Below are 8389 nucleotides of genomic sequence, written 5' to 3'. Positions count from 1 at the left end.
CCCAGCTTCCCCTTTCCCCCACTGTGTCCTCAAGTCCATTCTCTACGTCTGCGTCTTTATTCCTGCCCTGTCACTACTGTTTTTTTAGATTCCATACATGTGTGTTAGCATACTGTATTTGTTTTTCTCTTTCTGACTTACCTCACTCTGTATGACAGACTCTAGGTCCATCCACTTCATTACAAATAACTCAATTTTGTTCCTTTTTATGGTTGAGTAATATTCCATTGTATATATGGGCCACATCTTCTTTGCCTATTCATCTGCTGATGGACACTTAGGTTGCTTCCATGTCCTGGCTATTCTAAATAGTGCTGCAATGAACATTGTGGTACATGACTCTTTTTCAATTATGGTTTTCTCAGGGTATATGCCCAGTAGTGGGATTGCTGGGTCCTATGGTAGTTCTATTTTTAGTCTTTTAAGGAACCTCCATACTGTTCCCCATAGTGGCTGTATCAATTTACATTCCCACCAACAGTGCAAGAGGGTTCCCTTTTCTCCACACCCTCCCCATCATTTATTGTTTCTAGATTTTTTGATGATGTCCATTCTGACCAGTGTGAGGTGGTACCTCATTGTAGTTTTGATTTGCATTTCTCTAATGATTAGTGATGTTGAGCATCCTTTCATTTGCTCCTTGGCCATCTGTATGTCTTCTTTGGAGAAATCTCTGTTTAGGTCTTCTGCCCATTTTTGGATTGGGTTGTTTGTTTTTTAGACATTGAGCTGCTTGTATATTTTGGAGATTAATCCTTTGTCAGTTGCTTCAATAGCAAATATTTTCTCCCATTCTGAGGGTTGTCTTTTCATCTTGTTTATGGTTTCCTTTGCTGTGCAAAAGCTTTTAAGTTTCATTAGGTCCCATTTGTTTATTTTTTATTTTATTTCCATTTCTCTAGGAGGTGGGTCAAAAAGGATCTTGCTGTGATGTGTGTCATAGAGTGTTCTGCCTATGATTTCCTCTAAGAGTTTTATAGTGTCTGGCCTTCCATTTAGGTCTTTAATCCATTTTGAGTTTATTTTTGTGTATGGTGTTAGGGAGTGTTCTAATTTCATTCTTTTATATGTAGGTAAAAACATAGAATGCTTCACGAATTTGCATGTCATCCTTGCGCAAGGGCCATGCTAATCTTCTCTGTATCATTCCAATTTTAGTATATGTGCTGCCAAAGCCAGCACACACTTTGCTTTTGCAAGTAAATTTGCAAGGATTTAGAATCGTTTCAGCTTATTTCAGGTGCAGGTATAGTTCATATATCCAACCCCTGTGGATATAGTACATATTCCTATATTTAACCAACAGGTGAGAAATAAACAGTGATGGTAAAGATGAAGAAAAAAAGCTAGAGGCACTTCAATTCTGTCATTCTATGTGCTCTTAGAGTGTTTATTTCAATTTAAAAGTGAAACAGAGTGTGAAATCCAAGCAGTAAAATGTTAATTTGGCAAATATAAATTTTGGTTCATACGTGAAACATATTCATCCCCTTTCATGATTATTACTGAAAATAATTCTGCTTATAGAAAGAGACCTCAAAAACAAATCTGCTTCAGGGGACCAACCAGGCTAGATTTGCCAGTTCGCTCTCTGAGTTTCAAAGGACAAGCAGCCTCATCTAAAAATGTCACGTTCTATGATTATATCAACTCTCATTCTTCATATTTCTGAACTTGGGCAGCCCAGCGTGCCTGAAATCCCGCTACAAAACCAAGCAGGAAATGAAGGAACAAAATTAGTTGATACCAGATCCCTAAATCGTGTTCTTCACTTTATTCTGATGTTTCTTCACTGTGTTTCTCAGAAATGTGTTTGCCCAACCACAATGTAAAGTCAATGTTTCTTTGTAGCTCTGACCCCATCGTCCTCCCCAGCTTCCTTTTATCCTAACAAATTCTTGCAGTTCTCCCCACGATGTACCGTGATCTCCCTCACCTCTGCTTTTGTGTGCCTGTTCCTCCCTCCACCTCCTGCCTTTCTCCCTCTCTGACCCACTTTGTCTGCTGGAAAGATCACTCCTCGTCCTTTAGGACTCACCTCATATGTTCCTGTCCCCTGAGGAAACCCTCCTGACAGTTTTGGGCAAAATTAATGATTATTTTCTCAAAGAACCCTTACTATAATCTCTTGATAGCTAATTTGCATGTCTGCTTCCCCTTCTTCCACCTTAGAAGTGGCCTCTGAAGCTCAGGAATAACTTTCTCTGCATTCTCATACCTAAGAGACCCAAAATAAAGCCTATTGCCTTGTATGAACGCAATAAATATTAAGCTAATAAATGTATGAACGGGGTCCAATGTCATCCAGTTGATGTCCCTAATGAAGACTACAATGATATTGAAAACAAGAAGGAAACTTATCTAAGTGTGGGTTAACTAGAAAACAGTCTGAGGCAAATCTTAGCTAATATTTTTCACGGGGGTGTAGTGCCAGGGCACGGGAGAGAGGGGCAAAAGGGAAGAGAGAGGGAAGCGGGGAAAACAAATACGTGATGGGCATTACTAAACTGGTCCAAGTTTCAGAGGAATGTAAAGGGAGAGGGTGGATTGGTCAGGAGGATTTCCCTGGAAAAGCCAAATGGGGCTACATGCTTCACTGTCTCAGGGGGAAGAAGGGAAGCAAGTCATCTGCCAGCTCCTTCCTGCCTCCTGTATCTCGCTGGTCCAAGTTCACCCCATGAGGTGTCAATTGCACCATGGCGTTTGGCTATGTTACACGGCTTTTTTTTTTTTTTTTTTTGCAAGCCCCTTGGAAAGCCAGAGCCTCTTGGGTCTGGTGGGGTCAAACCTAGGCTCTGTTGCTACCTCAGTCCTCACCCCTGAGGGTCCTTGGAGGCTAGGCTGAAGCCTGGTTTTTGTCCCCAGAGGAGGCAGCAGTAGGATTCAGTGATGGAGGCTGCAGACAGGCTTTGCTACTGTAGGACTTGGAGAAGCCAAAGTCAGGAAAAGGGCAACTGACTGAGCACCAAGCAGTTCACCAGAAGTACGTACACTGAATCCACTAAAAAAATATTAATAATAAATAGCAGCTGAAACGTACTAAGCGTTTACATTGGATCTGACTCAATTCAATACTGCACTCTGGGGCCACAACCGTGAGCCAAAAAACAAAAGTAAAAAACACAGTCCGTCCTCATAGGTCTAAATGGTCTGGCAGGAAAAACAGACATTAATCAAGTAACTGCCAAGTAAATGAAAAATGGCAAATAGGAAAAGCAGAGCACAACAAAGCAAAAGTTATGCCACTTTTCAGAGCCTGTGATATGTGCTGTGGACCAAATCAGGACACTGGGGAGAGATTCTCTGAGGATATAACAATGAAGTGAGATATTAAGGACGAAGAGGCATGACTGAGGTGACCAGAGGAACAAGGAGAACACAAACAGCGGTGATGGTGGGCAGAAGCCCATTGGCAGTGAGGAGAAGGCGTTTAGAGAATGCGATCAAAGCTGACACTTGGGGCCAGGTGAAAGTGGAGAGACAGACAGGGGCTGGGTCAAGGGAGGTCCTGAAGTCCATTCTGGGAAGACCTATCCTAACCATAGGAGCAACAGGAAGATACCAGAGGGGTTTAGTAGACTTGCTGTGTGTTACATGCCAGATTAGTGTTGCCAAAAGATTATGCTGACAGTGGAGAAGAGAATAAACAAAAGAGAGAAAAGGATAAAGGGAGACCAACTAAGAAATTATTGTACCTTGGACGGAGAAAGTAACATTGGAGTTGGGAGAAAAAGTAGAAAGATTTGAGAGATGGTCAAATATGACAGACATCTTGCAATAGCCGGTGAAGCAAAGCTGGAGAAGGACTGTAGCCAAATGGTCTAGTGACCCTAGTTTCACATCTAGACTGCTGCACCTGAAATCTGTGGGTTACATGTGGCTCGAATTATCTTCCTTCTGAGTATATCACTTCACACTGTCCCAGTCATGTACCGTTTCACATAATCTTCTGAAACCTAGTTGAGCTCTTTTCCCTCTCAGCCAGGTATCCCACTGCAGAGCACCATCTATAAATGGAAAGATTATTCTTTCATTCCGTCTCCTGTAATGTTTAGTAATATATCAAGAAGAACGCCTGCATTTCTGGGATGATACATTTTTTAAAAATATAAATGGTAAGCATATTAATAATAAACAACGTCATCTCAATTTTTCTAGTTTGGATGGAGAGAGTCATCTCTATTTTTGAAGAACTTTGCTCAGGTCTGCAAAGCACAGGACGGGAGGCAAAAGAGATGGCCATTTACAGTTTACATGAATGAAGGCAAGACTCTCGACCTCACGGCTTCCTGTGCTCATCTTTACAAAGACAATCGGCTCTATTCACCAGGTTGTTGTATAAGCCAGTGAGAGTTTCCTTTTCTGAGACTAAATCGCTTATAACAAGGATCATTATCATGACCACAATAGGAAATTGTAAAAGGACTGTTGAGTGCAGTGCAATGCAATGTAGTGTAGGATTTTTTTTTCCACTGCAACAGGAAACATGATACTATTTTTTAGCGTAGTAATGCTGGTAGCAGAGGAAAATTCATTAAACATTCTTATAAAATACAATTATGGTAAGAAAAGACAAAATAAAAAGTACTGTGGATGGTATTAAATACTAAACTTGTGTGAAGTCCACATAAAGTCCCATCAGACTTCTAATAGGCAACTTGAACTTGCTTCTCTGGAGATAACTTCTATTTCACAGTGGATTTTATGCTTGAATTGGCCACACACAATTTCTGATTGATACTTTTTAATGAGGCTCTTTTCAAAGTTTTAATAGTTACCACAACTAAAAACTGTCTTTGTATGAGTAGGTGATAATAAAATGTAAAACTATTTCACAACCATTCAAAATTCGCAACAGCTGAAATTAAATTTACAGAGTCCAAAAGATCTTTCTCTTCTTTCATTGACAAAAGTATGGAGGAAATTTCCTGCGGTAACGAGAATAGATTTCAAATGCAATCAAACATTTTCTTACAGAGTATCTCAAAGCAAAGCACAAGTTCTCTTTGAATGATGGTTAGGACAATTATCTTCTACAGCTGGTTTGGTCTAAAAGAGTGTAAAAGAAGTATCACTGAAAGAACACATCAAGAGCAAATCGAACAGGAGTAGCCAACATTGGTGAAAACAGAGACTCTGGGCTCGTCCCTGGAGCTGTGCTCTCCAGACTTTGCAGAAGCCACCTCTCAGTTTTCTTTCCTCTTATGTGGGCTGCAAGCTGTGCTTCTAGGGCACCTGGAAAGTAAACTTGACCTTCAACTCTGCCAATGTCTGGTCCACAAAAGGCAGAAAAGTGCTCCCCTGGCTATGGTTCACATTTAACAGACCAAGAAGAAGCATGTGTTGCTTATTCTGGTCAGTGTCAGCAGTGACCCCCTCGGCCTCAGTCATCAGCCTCCATGGTCCAAAAGCTTCCACGAGTCTGCGAAGCCAGTTATCACAGGATCCTGGCACCCACAGAGATGAGTATGACAAAGGTGCCCCAGGAACCCACTCCATTCAAACCATGTTCTAGAAAATTCTAGTTAAAGGAGCCTCTTCCACCCCCCATATGAGGAAGACAAGAGTATGTGTGTATGAAAGACTTGTAAACCCAGCATTACCACATCAGGCATGCTGTCATCCCAAAGGGATAGCAATCAATTCAAATAAACACACCCTGGTGCTTCCCCAAATGGTCCTATCTGTTATGCAGTGGAAGACAGCTTTATCTTCTAAACCCATCTAAGAAATGTGGGCATTTTAATTAGCGAGGACAAAACAGAGCTTTTACATCTAAAAGTAAATGTGAGTCACTAGAGCATTATATATGTAGGCTGAAAATAATGATTAAAGATACAATTGCATCCAAAAAACATCTCAGAAACAGATTAGTAAAAATAAAGCTCCTTCATATTCCATCACTCTCAGCAGGTAATGAAGAGTTCAACATAATTCAACTGAGGGTTTTTATTCGGTTAAGAATCGCCAAGTGGAAATCATGCTTCATTGCAAATCCCATCAGTAATGTCCCTTCAAATTGACTAAATATTTCTTTGACGGGAAGAAACCTCCTCTATTTCTTTTTTTTTTATTTTTAATTTTCTGCACAGGAAAAAAGCTTTAGAATAGGACTCAGAAGAACTTTAATTCCTAACAACACCTCAATGATCTTACATGTGACCTTAGAAATGTCACTTAAAATCTGTGACTCGGTTTTCCATCTATACACCAAATACAGGAGCTGAAATTTTATGTGAGGCCACAAAACGCTAAAATTCTGGAATTTTATCTTTCTTTCCTCATAATGCTTAATCGATTAGGACTGTTTTACTCAGGAACTGAGTGTTTTCCCAAACATAAAATGTCATTCAGATTATCATTGAAAGTCAAGAAAATAAAATAACGATGTAAAAAGATGCAAGCTTTAGGTAATAAAAGCAGGGATGTCCTGTTGTTTATCTTTGCATCCCAGGGATGTTTAGCACATATTCGGTGCTCAGTAGATATTTGATGATGTCAAAGGATCCCTGCTAAATACCTAAACTTCCTTGATTGTTTTGGGGAGCAGTTTTTTCTTTATGCTTATTTATTTTGTTTTTGTTTTTGGAAAAGAACTTCTTTGCTTGAGCTCCTCAGTAATAAAGCTGGGCGGCATACAGGAATCATCAGAAACTTTTTTTTCTTAGTTCACGGCAGCTTCACCCTAACCCTCAGTGTAGTGTACAGGGCTGTCTTCCCAGGCCGTGCCCTTGAAACAGTGATTCAACGTACCATTCATTCCTTTCAGAAACATGAGTTAGGCATCTGCCTTGAGTCAGGTACCTATGTTCAAGGCAAGGGATATGGCGGTAAGTAAAATGAACACCAGTCCAGTCTTCACAGAGTTTATAGTCTAAAGGAGAAAGACATTGAGAATATATTTAAGCAGGTGACAAAGAAAATTTTCAGTAGTAATAAGTGTTATGAAGAAAAAATATAACTGGAGTAAGAGGGATGGGGAAAGTGGGGTGACTGGGCACTTCAGGGAGCGTGGCTCTCAAGAGACAACATCTTAGGAGATGTCATATGGCAAAATAAAGGCAGTCAGTGAAAGATCTGGGGGCCCAGAGACCAGCCAGAGGCGGAGCAAGCACAAAAGCCCTAACACATGAAGGTAATTTGGAGAGTTAAAGGAGAAATGTAGGTCATTGTGGCCACATCGTTCTGGGTAAGAGGGAAAGTGCGATGAAGAGTTGAAAAGTTCAGAGAATACTCTTCACGTCTCAACTGGTCGCTTACTAGCTGTGTGGAATCAGAACATTTCATTTGCTCTCCGGAACTTATTTATCTTCTAACTCTAAGTTTGTAGCGCACAGCATGGTGATTATAGTCAACAAGACTGTATTATATACTTCAAAGTTGCTGAGAGACTAGATCATAAATGTCCTCACCACAAGAAAGAAATGATAATTATGGGATGTGATAGAGGTGTTAGCTAACCCTAGGGTGGTAATCATGTTGCAATATATAAGGGTATCCAATCAACACGTTGTATATCTTAAACTTACACAATGTTTAATGTCAAGTAAATAAAAGAATAAAATAAAAGATTCTGAGAGTGAAAGATTAATAAATAAATAAAAGATTCTGAGAGTGAAAGATGAAAAACAAAAATCTCATTTGACCTCTTTGAACCCAAGTTTATCCCTGTGTATTAGGGGTGATAATAATTGCCTCATGGACTTGCTTATGGGTCGCCAAATGAAAGTCAAAACTCCCTAAGGCAGCACTCCAGGTGGTCTTGACCTGAGGTCCAGCTGCCTTGATAGCTTCATTTCAGTCCTTTCCCCTTCATTCACCCTTGACCCAAATACAATGTGTCCTTGCAGTTCCCTGAATGTGATTTTCCATTTGTTCACATCTACCTCTATCTAAAATACCCTCCACCTCCTTCTAGTCTTAATTCACTTTTACTTGCTTATCAGAACCTGGCTCAAGCCATTCTTCTTGCCCCTCCAATAACACACAGAGCACCGCTGACCTATAGTTACTAATTTACTGATTTGTCTCTCCCTCTCTAGTGTACACGCCTTAAGGAGACAAATATATTTGCACACCACATTCCCGCATAACCTGGAACAAATAGGTGCTCAGTGAATGTTTATTGGGTAATCCCCATGTCACCTGGGGTCCACTTGATGCTGAAAATCTGGACCCACCCCGCTCCCACTGTGAAGTTCAAATCCCCAGTTTTAGTCAAGTTAGGCTGAGTTATTCCATAACAACAAACATTCCTAAATCTCAACGGCTTAACACAAATGAGAATTATCTCTTACTCATGTGATATGTTCAACCCAGATCAGCAGGGGAATCTGCTCATTATACTTCCCAGGACTGAAGAGGACAGAGTCTTCTCCTAAACACCTGC

At 40.4% G+C, this 8389-nt stretch overlaps 1 non-coding gene across 1 annotated transcript; it reads right to left on the bottom strand.

Moving 5' to 3' along the window:
- Nucleotides 1-1075: 1075 nt before the first annotated feature.
- Nucleotides 1076-1182, bottom strand: LOC112397217 (U6 spliceosomal RNA). The gene has a single exon (XR_003002762.1). It is a non-coding gene; the product is annotated as a U6 spliceosomal RNA (small nuclear RNA).
- Between the last annotated feature and the right edge of the window lie 7207 nt (nt 1183-8389).

The sequence above is a fragment of the Neophocaena asiaeorientalis genome, unplaced genomic scaffold (assembly GCF_003031525.2).
Source record: "Neophocaena asiaeorientalis asiaeorientalis breed wild unplaced genomic scaffold, Neophocaena_asiaeorientalis_V1.1 scaffold177, whole genome shotgun sequence".
NCBI classification, from domain to species: domain Eukaryota; kingdom Metazoa; phylum Chordata; class Mammalia; order Artiodactyla; family Phocoenidae; genus Neophocaena; species Neophocaena asiaeorientalis.
The sequence above is the reverse complement of the archived record's forward strand: the minus strand, read 5'-3'. Positions and strand labels throughout refer to the sequence as shown.